The 14131-nt window shown below is 35.0% G+C and overlaps 2 long non-coding RNA genes across 2 annotated transcripts in view; one reads left to right on the top strand and one right to left on the bottom strand.

Moving 5' to 3' along the window:
- Positions 1-415: 415 nt before the first annotated feature.
- Positions 416-11170, bottom strand: LOC148639744 (uncharacterized). The gene is made up of 5 exons (XR_015930559.1): positions 11039-11170; positions 5426-5450; positions 2913-3096; positions 1960-2036; positions 416-621 (listed from the first exon to the last, which is right to left on the bottom strand). It is a non-coding gene; the product is annotated as an uncharacterized LOC148639744 (long non-coding RNA).
- The window catches only part of LOC148639743 (uncharacterized), a 19483-nt gene continuing 15086 nt past the window's right edge, over positions 9735-14131 (top strand). Inside the window, exon 1 of the long non-coding RNA XR_015930560.1 lies at positions 9735-10423. This is a non-coding gene — a long non-coding RNA (uncharacterized LOC148639743). The remainder of the gene's footprint in view (positions 10424-14131) is intronic.

Raw genomic sequence — 14131 nt, 5'->3', positions numbered from 1 at the left:
CAGCACTGGCAACCTTACAATATTTATATCATGTCCAGAAAGGTTGCTTTACATCGCCCAGGTGGGTTTTGAACTAAGGAGGTAGATGAAGTGGATATACAAATGCAAGATATTATGATTATGATTATTAATATACCAGTTATTTTCTTCTTCTTATCATTCAGTTATATTAGATTAGATTCAATTAGATGTCAAATTCTTCAGAAAGCCCTTTGTCACTAATTTGTCCTAGTGCCACTTCAGGAGAAATTGAACATGTATAGTCTTGTTTAGGATTTAATGTGTTTGCATTAAACAAACCTCCTTATGTGTGATCATGGTAGAAATACATTATAATGGAGTCTTTATTCCAAGGTGTTAAAAAAATAGTTCAACAACATCGGGATGCAGAATGAAACACACGATTTAAAAAACATGTTGGTATGGTCTTTTAATGAAATCATTGTTACATAAATGTTAAAGTTTTGTATTTAACATTTGTACAATTGCATCATAGCTGAATTGTAGGACCCCTCATAAAATTAAATCATTTTTGATTGTCTTGTTTTGTCTATTAAAAAAGCACACAGAGTGGTCCAAAGTCGTGGTAAAGGTTCTGTTGACATCAAGCATATTTTCTCCCTGTGAAATAAGAAGAAAATACATTTTAAATTATTGTTAATAGAATAATAATAATAATACTTTTTTCATTGGACTGAAAAGTTCAATCTTCAACATTTCATTAATTTAAATCATTTTCAGCTTCTCTTTAATGACTCCTTTACATAGTTCAAGTTAAGAAAAAAGAACATTAAAGAAACTGATTTATATACACTGTCATTATTTACAAAAATTTCACTATTGTGAAACACATTCTTTAATAATGATATTCTTTAAACAAATCCATAACACACCATTGAAAATAAAACTCAAGAGTGTTTATTCAGATTACTTTAATATTTTATTCAGTAATTCAGTAAAGTTTATGTTCCTTTTTAACTTTGTTCTATTTTTCCGTTAAACTACATTTGAAGATAGTTTTATATTAAGATAAATGGGTGGCATGGTGGCACAGTTGTTAGCATCACTGCCTTGCAGTGTGGATGTCATGTCATGTAATTTGCCAAACCACTTCATACCATACAGTGTCACAGGAAATTGGAGCCTATCCAGTAAGCAACAAGCTTCCTAGGAGGTCTCATATCCAGGTGCTGACCAGGCTTAACCCTGCTTAGCTTCAGAGCTGGGTGCTGGCCCAGTGTGGATGTTCTGGGTTCAATTCTGGACGTGAGGTGATATCTGTGTGACGTTTGTATGTAATCCCTGTGTTCATGTTGGTTATCTTCAGGTGCTGTGTTTTTCTTTCACAATCCATAGACATACTGGTGGGTTAATTGACCTCTAGGAAAAAGTGGTCCTGGTGTGAGTGTATGTGTTTGTGTGTGCCCTGTGATGGACTGGCATCCTCTCCAAGGGTTTATCCTGCCTTCCTTGCCAGAATAGGCTCCAGCTCCCCCGACCATGAATTGGACGGTTTTAGAAAATGGAAGAGTGTTAAGACAGATTTATTGGCACCTAAAAAAATATTAAAAAGAAGATGATAGAATACCTAGAGAAGGCACTATATCTGAAACATTTTATGCTAAACTATATTTTTAGTTTTTAATTATAAAATTATTGGAATTAAATTATTGGAATTATTTTATTTAAAAAAGTAAAAACCCTTGCACTTCAAGTGTATTTTTAAAAATATTGTTTAGAATGATTCTATTTTATTTTTAAAGTATAAAAGTAATTTTGCTAGTCTGAAACATTTATCTGTTTTTTTATAAAACTAAATATGAATAATCATGTAAAATAATATTGAACATAAAATCCAAAGGGAAATTTGTTATAATATATTCTATTATAATATATTTATTAGGTGATCTACAGAGGGTAGTGCTTACTTACATGACTTATATACAGTATACACCTTACCTTTATCATCTAATCTAATAACAACAACCATATTCATCTTTCCAGTTTCCTTCTAAGAATCGGATTGCAAAAGCTCCCTAGAAAGGAAACAGATTTTATTTGTTTTTGGTCATTTCTCCTTTTCTCCAAAGATCATTTACTGCATATGAATGGATCAAAATTATGAAGCCTTATGTTCATACAAATATGGTATATGACATGTTTAAGAATCTCACCAGTGATAAAATTCGTTAGCTAAGGAAGAGCTGGGCCCAGTAAAGAGCCAGATAAGATATTAGACCATCACATTGGTGCTTCAATTCAGGAATAAACACTTCAATGGTGTTATTGAACAAATGTGCTATTGATCAAAACTCTCAGTCATATCAGCTATGGATTTAAAAAAAATAATTAATGAAATCAATGTTACTTGTAAAGAGAGGGTCCTGATCAGGAACATCTTTGATTCTGTGACAGTAAAAATGCTTGCAGGATTAAATGATAGAATACTTGCCGACACCCACACATTGATAAAATGATTGTGTTGTCATGTCTGTTGTCAGATTTTCATTGACTTTTAGGAGTGAAACCCTCAGAATTTGCTTCTACTGTATAATCAGTTGCTGAAGGTGACGTTCAAGACCAAAGATGTTCTAGATGTGACCAAAACAACAAGAATGTCTACTGAAATTAAAAGAAAGCTAGAAGATGTGAAAATCTGGTCAGGTGATAAGACAAGAACTTTTAGATATTGCAAGAGATTACAGGAATGTGACTTCAGGAAAGACCAAACAGTTAGCTAGAGGACATCTAGCAACATACTGCAATCAGCCATACAAGACCAGCTTGTGGAGGTGTTTAGTAGGTGTTACCACAAACAAAGGTAGAAGGTCAGCTCTAGAATACCAGTTACATATCTTCATTTTTGTGAGCAGTTAAGCAAGACACATACAAAGCTGGAACATAAGACTCACTGATCTGGATCTTGCACATCTCTTTGCTTCGTCCAGTGTGCTGTGAAAATGACCTTCACGATTACTTCCATCTACAGCTGCATTGAAAGTGTTTCCATGATCTTTAAAATTATCAAGTATTTTTTCATATTGTTTCCACACTCCATTTTGATTTTGGTATTTCATTATTTTCACTTGAGTACCGCTGAAAAGATAAAGCATTTGAGCTTCTCGAAAACACATCCAATGATCACACCTGAAGAAGGCTCCACGGCCGAAACGTTGTGTTCTCTTTCTTCCTTTTTTTCAGCATGGAATAAACCTATTAATTGTTCCTTTGCAGCCTACGCATGCTGACACAGCTACCCACCTGAACTACAATGATTAAATATACATTTTTGAAGAAATAGATGTTTCTTTCCATGTTTAGCTGATAGTTGATGTTTGTTAGTTGATGATAGTTGATGTTTTTTATGTTGCTGTGTTTTATTTTTGATACTTCCACTTCCCTTCTTAAGAAGTTCCAGTCTAAAGCACGACCCATGAGGTCTAATGTACCAATAGCAACTTTGTCACACTGCTTTTATGATTTGAGATTAGCAGCTCCCGAGCTTAATGGCAGGAAGCGCCTCTGGTTTGCATTGATTAGAATGACTTAACAGAACAAACAAAGTTGATTATTTTCAACACTTCACCCATTTTAATTCATCATGAACTGCAGAATCACTACCTGTACAGCCTGCCAGATTCTGGCTCCTGAGGACTAGAGAAGCTCAATTCTGAGACAGATAGTTCAAAGTAATTTGCGCCTTATTGAATTAAAATCATCTTCCAAATTCAGATTTTTGGTTCAGTCTTGTCCACACACTGAATCACCAATTAACATTTAGGTTTCATTCCAAATGAGCCCTCCATTACTTAATGGACCACATGGTTATGCATCTACTTAAATGATTAATTCTGACCTTATTGTCTTGTTCAGCTTGGATTTACAATACATAAAAATACTTTATATTTGCAGGAGCTCATTAGAGTATGGGCCCATCAACATTGGGCACTGGAAATATAATTAAAAGAGTTATTGCCCTTGAGACACAAAATTAGCATGAAATATGCATTTTAATTAAACTTTATTTTGATTACTGAAAGGCAGTATTACAAAGCAACATACCGTAATAAACAGCTGTCGCCATAGGATATATACAATGCTGCTTGTGATGAGAACCACAGTTTGGCCCTGTGATGTTTCACTTGTGAACTTGGTATTCTTTTACAAGTACTTACCTGGGATTTCATAAAAAATGAAAAAAGAAAAAAAAAACAGGCCAAACTGCCCATAACTCAGTTTGACAGTTTTCGTTGATAAACAGACTGAAGGGTAATGTAATTTTTTTTATGAATAACAGCATTTTTCTATCAAGAAATTCAACACTGAAAAGAGAAGAGAGAGAAGACAACATTTCGGCTGTGAAGCCTTCCTCAGGTGTGACACCTGAAGAAGGCTTCACAGGCGAAACGTTGTCTTTTCTTTCTTCTCTTTTCAGCATGGAATAAACCTATTACTTGTTCCTTTGCAGACTACGCACACTGATGCAGCTCGTACCTGAAGAAATTCTACAGTTCACTAAAAGGCAACCAAGAAATATATCTTAAAAAGGGGTAAAGAAGTGTAAAGAACTAAATAATCTACTGAACTAATGTCTGTACAATAACTTTCCTTAAATCTAATCAGGTACTATATGTTTTTTTTCAGTCATTGCAGGACATTCATACAGTACATACATACACTTCCAGAGCTACACTGTCTATTTTTAATGTGTCAAAGAAATTTAGATCCAGCATTCGAACGTCTTACAAATGCACTTTTAATTAAACTATTATTCTTTGCGAGAGCAAAGCCTTGCAGGGACCACATTAACCAGATTCCAATGGGAGAATGAGCTGCTTCTCTCAGCCATCTGACCTGTTGCGGGAAGTCAACTGTTTAGGTGACTGTTTAAAACAAAGGCTTCCTGGGTCAGTCTGGGAGAGTGCATGGCCACTGTTGAGGGGAGCAGTATACTGAATCCTTGAGTGTGCACCACTCACTAGGAGGAAGACAGACCAACAACTGAAGGAACGGTACTTTTTGAGACTTTGTTGGACATTTTGAGAAGAGTCTCAATATTTCTGGTTATCCTAAATAAGATGTGGTTATTCCTTATCTATGATGATTTTGGATAGATGTGCAGATAGCCAGTTGCAACATTGCAACCTCTGGTAAACTAATACTGGCAAATAATGAAATCCTGAAAATAGTTTAATAGTTCAAATTATGATTTGAATTGCCTCAGGAATATCAGGGAAAAGCAGATTTCATAACCAGTGGTGAGCAACTACTAAAATTTAAAGTAACTAAATATCATTAATTAGAAAATAGCATCCGTTCTGTGGAAACTGGTTTGTATGTATACCTGTAGGTCTTTGTTTTGTTTTGTTGGAACTTTACTGAGAAGTGTTGATTCACACAGGTAAATAAAAAGTTTAACACTTACCCCATTTTACTCTGTTTTCTTTAGACTGTAAGTGAACACAAGCAAATTAATCTTAACATGGGATTGAAGTTAAAAAGGACTTTTCTATGAGCACTGCATGATTAGAATATGACACATACTATACTGTACAAATTTCTGTATAATTTCCCCAGTTACTTGCAACTCAGACAATAATAAACAATTCACAAATTTAAATGTCCTGTTCAGTTTGGAATAGAAAGACATGCCAGACTTGGTATATATGTTTTATCTCATGCACATATTTCCCTAATAAAGAACACCTTTCAATGGTTTCTGTTTTTAACCACATCTGTCATTTCTTTTGATTTTGATACACTACTTTATTGTGCATTCACATTCTGCTCATGTCTGAATGCATTTTCCAATAATACTCTATAGGCATTCAGTCCACATTTTCAGGGCTTTCTGTTTTAAAGGGAAACCACAATAATATTTTTATATTTCAATGTTAGAAAGAATCAGCATTAATGAGAGCATTTCTCACCACAATAAAAGTAAAATGTACACAGTAACTTGTAAAACCTCCAATTTACATCACAAAATAAATTTTCAGGTACAGTATGTTCAGCGTCGGGTTTATTTTGTTACTGAGATGTGATAACTGGTCTGAGAATTTGGGACTGTGATTGCTTTTTAAACCTCTCTTCTTTTGCATTATTAAATTGTAGTGTTTTGTACAGGCTCTGTGTAACCTATATAAAATTATATTGATATAATTATTGTGAGCATATTGTGATGCAATATGATTGTTTACCTGTAATGTTCTATTCCAGCCTGGGTTTTAAAACTAAGCATAAAGAAGGAAAAAATCTAATCTTTATTAGAGTGTCTAATTTGACACTTGAAGATACTTGGTTTCTTTCATTTGAGAGCATATTCACTGTCTTATAGAAAAGACTTCAGACCCTTCACAGACGTAATCGTTTTTTTTCTTTTAAAGCTTGCAGTCAACTTTACTTTGAAGTAACAAGTAGTACTTGTTATATACACAATCTACTCCATACTTTTAAAAAACAAAAAAACAAAGAAATAAGTAAATAGATAATTAATATGAAAGAGAAATGAAAATGCGATGATTGCATAATTGTTCAAATCTTTTGTTGTGAAAAACCTAAATTAATTTAGGTGTACAATTACCTTTACAAGCCACAACAATTATTTGAACTTTGTATGAGAGCATTAGCAGTGCTCTCATATTCACGTGAATACAGAACACCCCTGTCTCTGTATGATCACTCTGTCAGGTAGTCAATTTCATGCAAAGATTCAACTATCTAACCAACTCTGGGATAACTCTGCCTGGGCACAAAGGAGAGCACAGAGAAGAGTGCTTTGGGAAGCAATTATGAGGTTAATGCCAACTTTGAGAAGGTTACAGAGTTTACTGGCTGAGATGGGAGAAAATGTCCATGGGTCAGCAATATACAGTTCACCACATAAATGAAACCTATATGGAACTGAAAAAAAAAATCAAATCCCACATTGGGTTTGCAATAAAGCACCCTACTGATTCTGTAAAAAATGACTGAGGGTTTTGTGGTCAGGTGAAATGAAACTGGAAATGTTTAACATTGCTGCCTCACAGAGCTGGGGCCCTGGGTTCAATTCTAGATCGAGGGTGCTATCTGCATGGAGTTTTTGTTCTTTATGTTTTATGGGTTTCCTCCCAGAGTACAAAAACATACTAGCATATTGGCATCTTGAGAAACTGCATCTGCCCTGCAATGGATTAATGTCCTGTCCAAGAAGAACCACCTTACTCCCATTGCTCCAGCTGCCCAGTGACAGTCAATTGGAAGAAGTGGTTAGAAAATGGATGAATGGTCTAAATGGCAAAATGCTGATCCAATACAACACATCTCCTAGTGAGTACTGTTCCTGCAGAACAAAGGACAATGATCCAAAGCTACAGTGGAGTGGCTTTAAAATAAGAAAATGTATTTCCTTGAGTGATCCAGTTAAGACCTCTTGAATATTTGGAAATCCTGTGGAAATATTTGAGAACTGCCACCCATACTGTATGTACGTCAACTACATCATCTATACAGCTGGATTTTAATTTGCATGGCTTTTGTCTGATACACCTCCTGAGCCTGAAGTGTCTGTTTGTCAAGCCAAGCTTTATTTTATGTATACAAGGAACTACACATTTGAGGCTTATTGTTGTATTGCTCAAACAGGGATATGGCTCTACACAGCTTATATACTGTATATACTTATCTCTACACCCTTCCCCTCCTGTCTTTAAGGTAGCTTTCTCAAGAAACTCTAGGACTCAGAAAGCACTTAAAACATTCCCTCCTTTTCTGTGAGTTTAGTATAAACATTCCCCATCAGGAAGTTTAGTACAGAAGATGGGAGTTCAGTACAGGGAGGGAGAAGCATCTGTCCTCAAGCAAGCGTGAAGGTTAGAGTTTAGCATGTGAATTCAGCAGGACTTCACAGCCCCTACCACCATGTGGGTATAGAGTTACAGACAGATTCTGCTATCAGACTCTATCAATACTATAGTAAAGAGACAGTACAGATTTCCTGTTTATACTTGATAATGTCTTCCCTTAATTTTTTACCACTGAAAAGGGTGTAAATACTTAAGTTATAATAAGTTATACATATATCGTATTACATATTTTAATTCATTTTTATTTAATACTTGTCAGTTACACACATTTTTATTGACAGAGTACTGTATTTCAAGATTGGTAATATCAGAAGCATCATAATATTAGGAAACTGAATTTCATACCTAGGATTATAAATCAACAACAGCTAAAACTTTAACTTGTAATAGTGCATTTGGATGTTCTATGATATATTGTTCTTACATTTAGTAATAGAGATGTTATATTTTATATACGGGGGGCTCCTCGCTCTTACACCATTGGCACTAGTAAAATCATGGTAAAATAGCTTGTAAATCAGTATACAGTACATACATTACTGTGTTACTTTATACAGTAACTATATATTTGAGATGTTAATACAATTATTATGTTACATCCTTTGAATAGAGAGCCCCTAACAAAGTTCAGAAAAACATCTAGAAGCGCAAGCAGCCTCCGATGCTATGTAAAATATATGTAACTGTATTCTACACATATAAGATATCCCTATATTTGCCAAGTACAGTATTTAATTAAGTTGTATACGGTACGGTCCATAAGTGGAATTTAAAAGTTTTTAATACTTTTAACGTTTGAAAAATGTTGTTAATCCCTCACACAAGCTATCTTATTCACTTTTAGTTTCAAATTAGAGACTGGATAAAATATGTAACACTGGAACACATATAATAACTGGCCAGGTATTTTTTTATACTGGTCTACATTTCTACAATTCTGTAACGTTTTATAAAGTCAATAACATTTCTAGAAAAACATATTATTTACTATAGATTTGAAAGTTATGAGGGCTTTGTTTTTAAATGAGTGGGCCCAATATAATTTCACTTTTTTCCTGCATGAAAAAGGTGTACTTAACTGAAACATAATAGTTTTGACCCAGAGCACAATTCCAGGAAGCCCTCAGAACTTTGTGTTCATTATCCTTTGTAAGTCAGAGACTGTAATTGTAGGGAAAACAGCTTGTTTTAAAAAGAGGGAAATTAATATGGGAAAATAGTTTTTGTTTTATTTCTATTCAGTTCACTCAAAATAGAAGATGGGAAAGTAATGTCTACTTATAAAAATAGTAATTAAAAAATCCTTGGTTTCATATAGAGAGATCTGAAAGGATCATGGACTTCACATACTGTATAGTTGGTGACCCATTTTTCAACATAGTGAAAACTGACAAGAACAACCTAAAGCTCAGTAAATGGCAAATTGACTAACGGTCTGATCATTAAATTTACACTAGAAAATCCTGAAACTCATGACAGAATGTGAATTACTGTACTCCCCAAAATCAGTCTGTGCTTCATTTTACAAATATTATATATTTAATGCTAATAACAGAAAAGGAGATTGGGTTATAATTTATGTATCTCCTACTTCAATATTAACTTTTCTTATAAAAAATATATATATAGTTATCTTCTGATTTCCCACAGAGATGTCTTCTCGTTTGTATTATTTTTACATGAACAATAGAAGTTGTACATATACTGTATCAGGAGGGAAAACATGAAAACACAGGGAGTGAAAGTGTTAACTACAAAGCAAAACTTATAATGTCCTTATGGCATATTACTAGTACCTACATGCACCTACTTGTCTGGTTATTTTTTAATTGTTTCTCTCTTTGCATTGCTTTACTTTTCTTGAATCCACACAACAGGCCCGGAACAGGCAGTCTCAAATGTTATATGCCTAGACACGTCAAACCTCTGTGGTTTTAATAAGAAAACAAATAATTCAGGTAATAATTCAGGTCAGTGCATCCAGTGATCTACACACTGAGCCAGCACTTACATGCAAAGTATGATAAAAAAGAGATTTGTTTTGAATTTTGTGTTCAAGCACTCCTATCATGCTGAAAAAAAGCTGAAAAAGCTTAAATTTAAAAATGAAATTTCTTGCATTTACAGTCTAATAACGATATTTTCTTCACTATTTTTCTCATGTTTGCTAGAGAAACACAGAAGTGAGAATGTTACAGCATAATTATTTGACTGGAACACATCCAAAACCACAAGAACAGGGCAAAAGAAAAGCAATTGCACAATCCCAGTTGCCAGTAAATGAAAACTTTAGTAAATGATACCCGTAAAGCTGGTATGACGAGAGAGAAAGAAAAACAAAACCAGTGAATTTAACAAATGAGATCATTGTTACAGTTCGTACTCAAAAATAAATTAAATTACAATATACTGTATTACGTTTACATAGTTTAGGTGATGCAAAAACATACAGAATAAAGAGGTACAGTAATTACTTTAAGTTGTTAAGTTGAGTGAATTGATTTAGGTTGGTTAACATAACCACTCCAACTGAGGGAACAACAGCCATGCCATAGGGAAGACCAGTGAACACCCCAGTAAGTACAATAAACCAAAGACCTGCTGTGAGGTTGATGATGGCATTGAGGAAGGGGTTCAAAGAAATTCAAGACTTTTTACAAGGTGAGTGAAGTGTATGAAATTTGGGGATGTCTTTCTCCTAAACCTCTATTTAAAACACTGAAATTTGTTTCTTAAGAAACAAATTATACTCTGCTAAGAATTATTAGTTTCATTTAAATCTCTGAAAAATCTATGAGTGGTTTTAAGAAACAAAACTATATAGAGTTTGTTACAGACAATATATAGCTTAGACATGCTGATGAGTTATAATTGTCAGGTTGCATTAAAAGGTTTTCATTTAAATTAAATTAACTTAATTGGCTGAAATGCTCTCTTTTACATTATTTCATGGTTTCTTATTTTCTTCCTAATACTTTTAAAATGTATCTTATAATTTTTATAGCATTTTCTTTTCTATTCTAACAAACACACGCATCGTTAACAGTATTAGAATTTATACTTGTTCCTGGTTATTAACATTTGTACAAACAATACCTCTCAACCTGTTTGGCTGTTATTTGAAGGCATGTCATTGTTTCTAGAATTTACTCTCAACAACGAGAAGAGTACATGAGAAGTAATAAACTTACCTTAGGAGCTGTCTGGTGTAGAGATAACTGTAAGCAAGGGAATAAGTGAAACTTCCGTGTTTTATAGCGGGAGGCTGTATTGCATGTTTTCCCATCACTCGTCACTGTATTTTCCCTGGAATTTGCAAAGCAGGGGATTTTCCTAAAACAATTACCATAATGCACATTAAAGCTTCGAAGTTTAGCTCAGAACTTGAGCTTTTGATTAAAAGAAATGGGAAGTAAAACTGATAAGTAGAAAGCAAACCGAAAATGCTTTCGGATAAGTAAAATAAAATTTAATTAATAGAATGATTTGTAAGAACACCTATTTTTTAAATTTGTTGAAATGTTTAATCAAAAAATATAAAAATAAAACCAGTAATCTCATCAATAGTCTCATCTGCTTTGATTTGTGTCCTATCTTGGGTGGCACCAAATTACTGGACCCAAGAAAGTCATTAATCTAAATCAGAACAATTCAATTATACAATTCTATGACACTGCATATAGTACATGTTGCGCTGAAAGCACATATAATTTTGATTTCATAAGACTGAATAGTAATTTGTTTTCTGAAGTCATTCTTGATTTATTCCAAATCACTTAATTAAGGATACTCCTGTTTTCATCCTTCACTTTTTGTGAAGTTACTTTCCTGCACTCACACAGACCAAAATGAATGAGCTAAAGTAAAAACTGTAACTTAAAGAAAATCCGTTAATACCTTTAATAATTTATAATAATAATTGCTTACACTTATTTAGCGCTTTTCCAGACACTCCACTCAAAGCACTTTACAGGTAATGGAGATCCCCTCCACCACCACCACTGTGCAGCATCCACCTGGATGATGCAACGGCAGCCATAGTGCGCCGGAACGCTCACCACACATCAGCTATCAGTGGGGAGGAGAGCAGAGTAATGAAGCCAATTCATAGATGGGGATTATTAGGAGGCCATGATTACACCCCTACTCTTTTCGAGAAATGCCCTGGGGTTTTTAATGACCACAGAGAGTCAGGACCTCAGTTTTATATCTCATCCGAAGGACAGCATCTGTTTACAGTACAGCGTCCCCGTCACTGGGGCATTAGGCCCCAAATGGACCACAGGGTGAGTGCCCCCTGCTGGCCCCACTAACACCTCTTCCAGCAGCAACCTTAGTTTTTCCCAGGAGGTCTCCCATCCAGGTACTGACCAGGCTCACACCTACTTACCTTCAGTGGGTTGCCAGTTGCGAGTTGCAGGGTGATATAACTGCTGGCTGCTTTATTTTCATTCCATTTTGCTTTCTTTGAAAATAAATACATTATCATATAAATGTTCTGGGGTCATAAATTTAAGAAATTTGATGAGAGTAACCAATAATATGAGCATTGCCAAATACTGTGTAAACAGGATACAAATAGAACCCTAGAATTCAAGCACCTCAGTAGTAACCCTCAGTATGGCTGGCAAATGAAGGTCATCAGCCCAAATAAGTTTGGTAATGGCAATAGGGAAGAGGGAATTTAAAATATTATATAATATAATATAATAAGAGGCCAGGTAAAGCATTTTTCTCTATAAAAAACACCAAAACCTTTAGAAGGTGTGTCATCAGGTACAATTGCTGTAGCCTTAACGTTGGCGGCCACAGTGCGATGCCCATGATCAGGTCAGAGGAGAGATCAGACTGAGGGGGTGAGAAATGGAAAAGCACGCCTGAGGGATAACTGAGGAGGGAGCTCAGGGGTACCCTGCGATTTGGAAAAGCTGGAAGAAGGGAGTGTACTTGGCCACATTTTGCATGCATGAAGGATCTGGCAGGAGGAAGAGCCTTAATGGTATGGCTGACAAAGAGACAAAGGCCTAGGTGCCAGAGAATTTGTGGGTAGCCTTGTATGGATGCTGAGTGGAGTAACAGAGCTGACCATTAGAGGACCTGAAGAAATTCTGTGATGTGGTTAGTAGTTATTAAACTTATATTGTTTCAAACCTATGGACTAACGACAGATCACCAGTGTTATAGCCAAATTAGTCTTTCATTCAAACAAAAAATGTTGTATTCTGATAGTCGGTTCAGTCTTTCCGATCATGGCTGATCTCAGCTCCTTCTCTCCACCTACCTCAGACACCTGAAGAGACGGGATCCACATTTTTATCAGGAGCTCAGCTTTCAGGGGTGGGCATGTTAAAGACCGACCGCTGGCTCCCTCCAGATGATCATGAGGGATGACAGCCTGTTACGTGTTTCTCAGGGAACCATTGTTCCCACAGACCACTGAGAGATCAAGAGCCGGTCTTGGGGATTTTCCATGATATTATACCAACGCAGGTTATGCAACTTTCCAGTTATAAAATAGTTAAACAATGTGTGTAGTCATGTATAGGAAGTTTTTTAATATTCCAAAATCAGTGTACTTAGTTTTTTTCCAGCGTGAAGTTCTTTATTTATATTGGATGTTTTGGAAATAACATGAAAAGAGAGGAAACTATTAGAGTATCATAGTGAAGAATATTCACCAGTACCATCCCTACTTAATCTTATGATGGTGTTTCTAAAATTTAATAATGATAAAAACAGTAATTATTTTACCAAAATTAATATGCAAAAACTGCATTCAGAATAAAACGAATTCAATGAGTTGCTCTCATACTTATACTTATACTTAAAGTGTGTAATATAGAACGTTAAAACACATAATATTGTAGGGTTTGAGTCCCCTCCTCTCTATACGCACTGCTGTCATATATTTGACCAGGAAATGTATCACAGCTGATGCAGCTTTGTAGTTGTATAAAAAAAGGGTTCTAGCATTACTGTGGCTAATTCTGTGACTTGCTTCCCATCCAAGGAGAAACAATATACTTTCAGCTTTGAAGAAGGACAATACAGTATCTAGCCTTTTTCTGGAGGTCAGACTTAACTGGTCAGACTTTGGGCATGGTTCAAGCATCTGGACTAAGTTTTTAATTAAAGTTGTTGAATCTTTAAAACTTGATTTGTTCTGTTTAAGATGATGTATAGCTTTTATGCCTTCCTGCAATGTCAATAATTGGACAGAGTCTACAACACTTTGTTGTTATGATCGCTTCTCACACGACGTCTGTCGGCTAGTGGTTGCCCTG

The sequence above is a fragment of the Lepisosteus platostomus genome, chromosome 26 (genome assembly GCF_059453375.1).
Source record: "Lepisosteus platostomus isolate fLepPlt1 chromosome 26, fLepPlt1.hap1, whole genome shotgun sequence".
NCBI classification, from domain to species: domain Eukaryota; kingdom Metazoa; phylum Chordata; class Actinopteri; order Semionotiformes; family Lepisosteidae; genus Lepisosteus; species Lepisosteus platostomus.
Note: the sequence above shows the minus strand (reverse complement) of the source record. Positions and strands in the feature narration are given on the sequence as shown.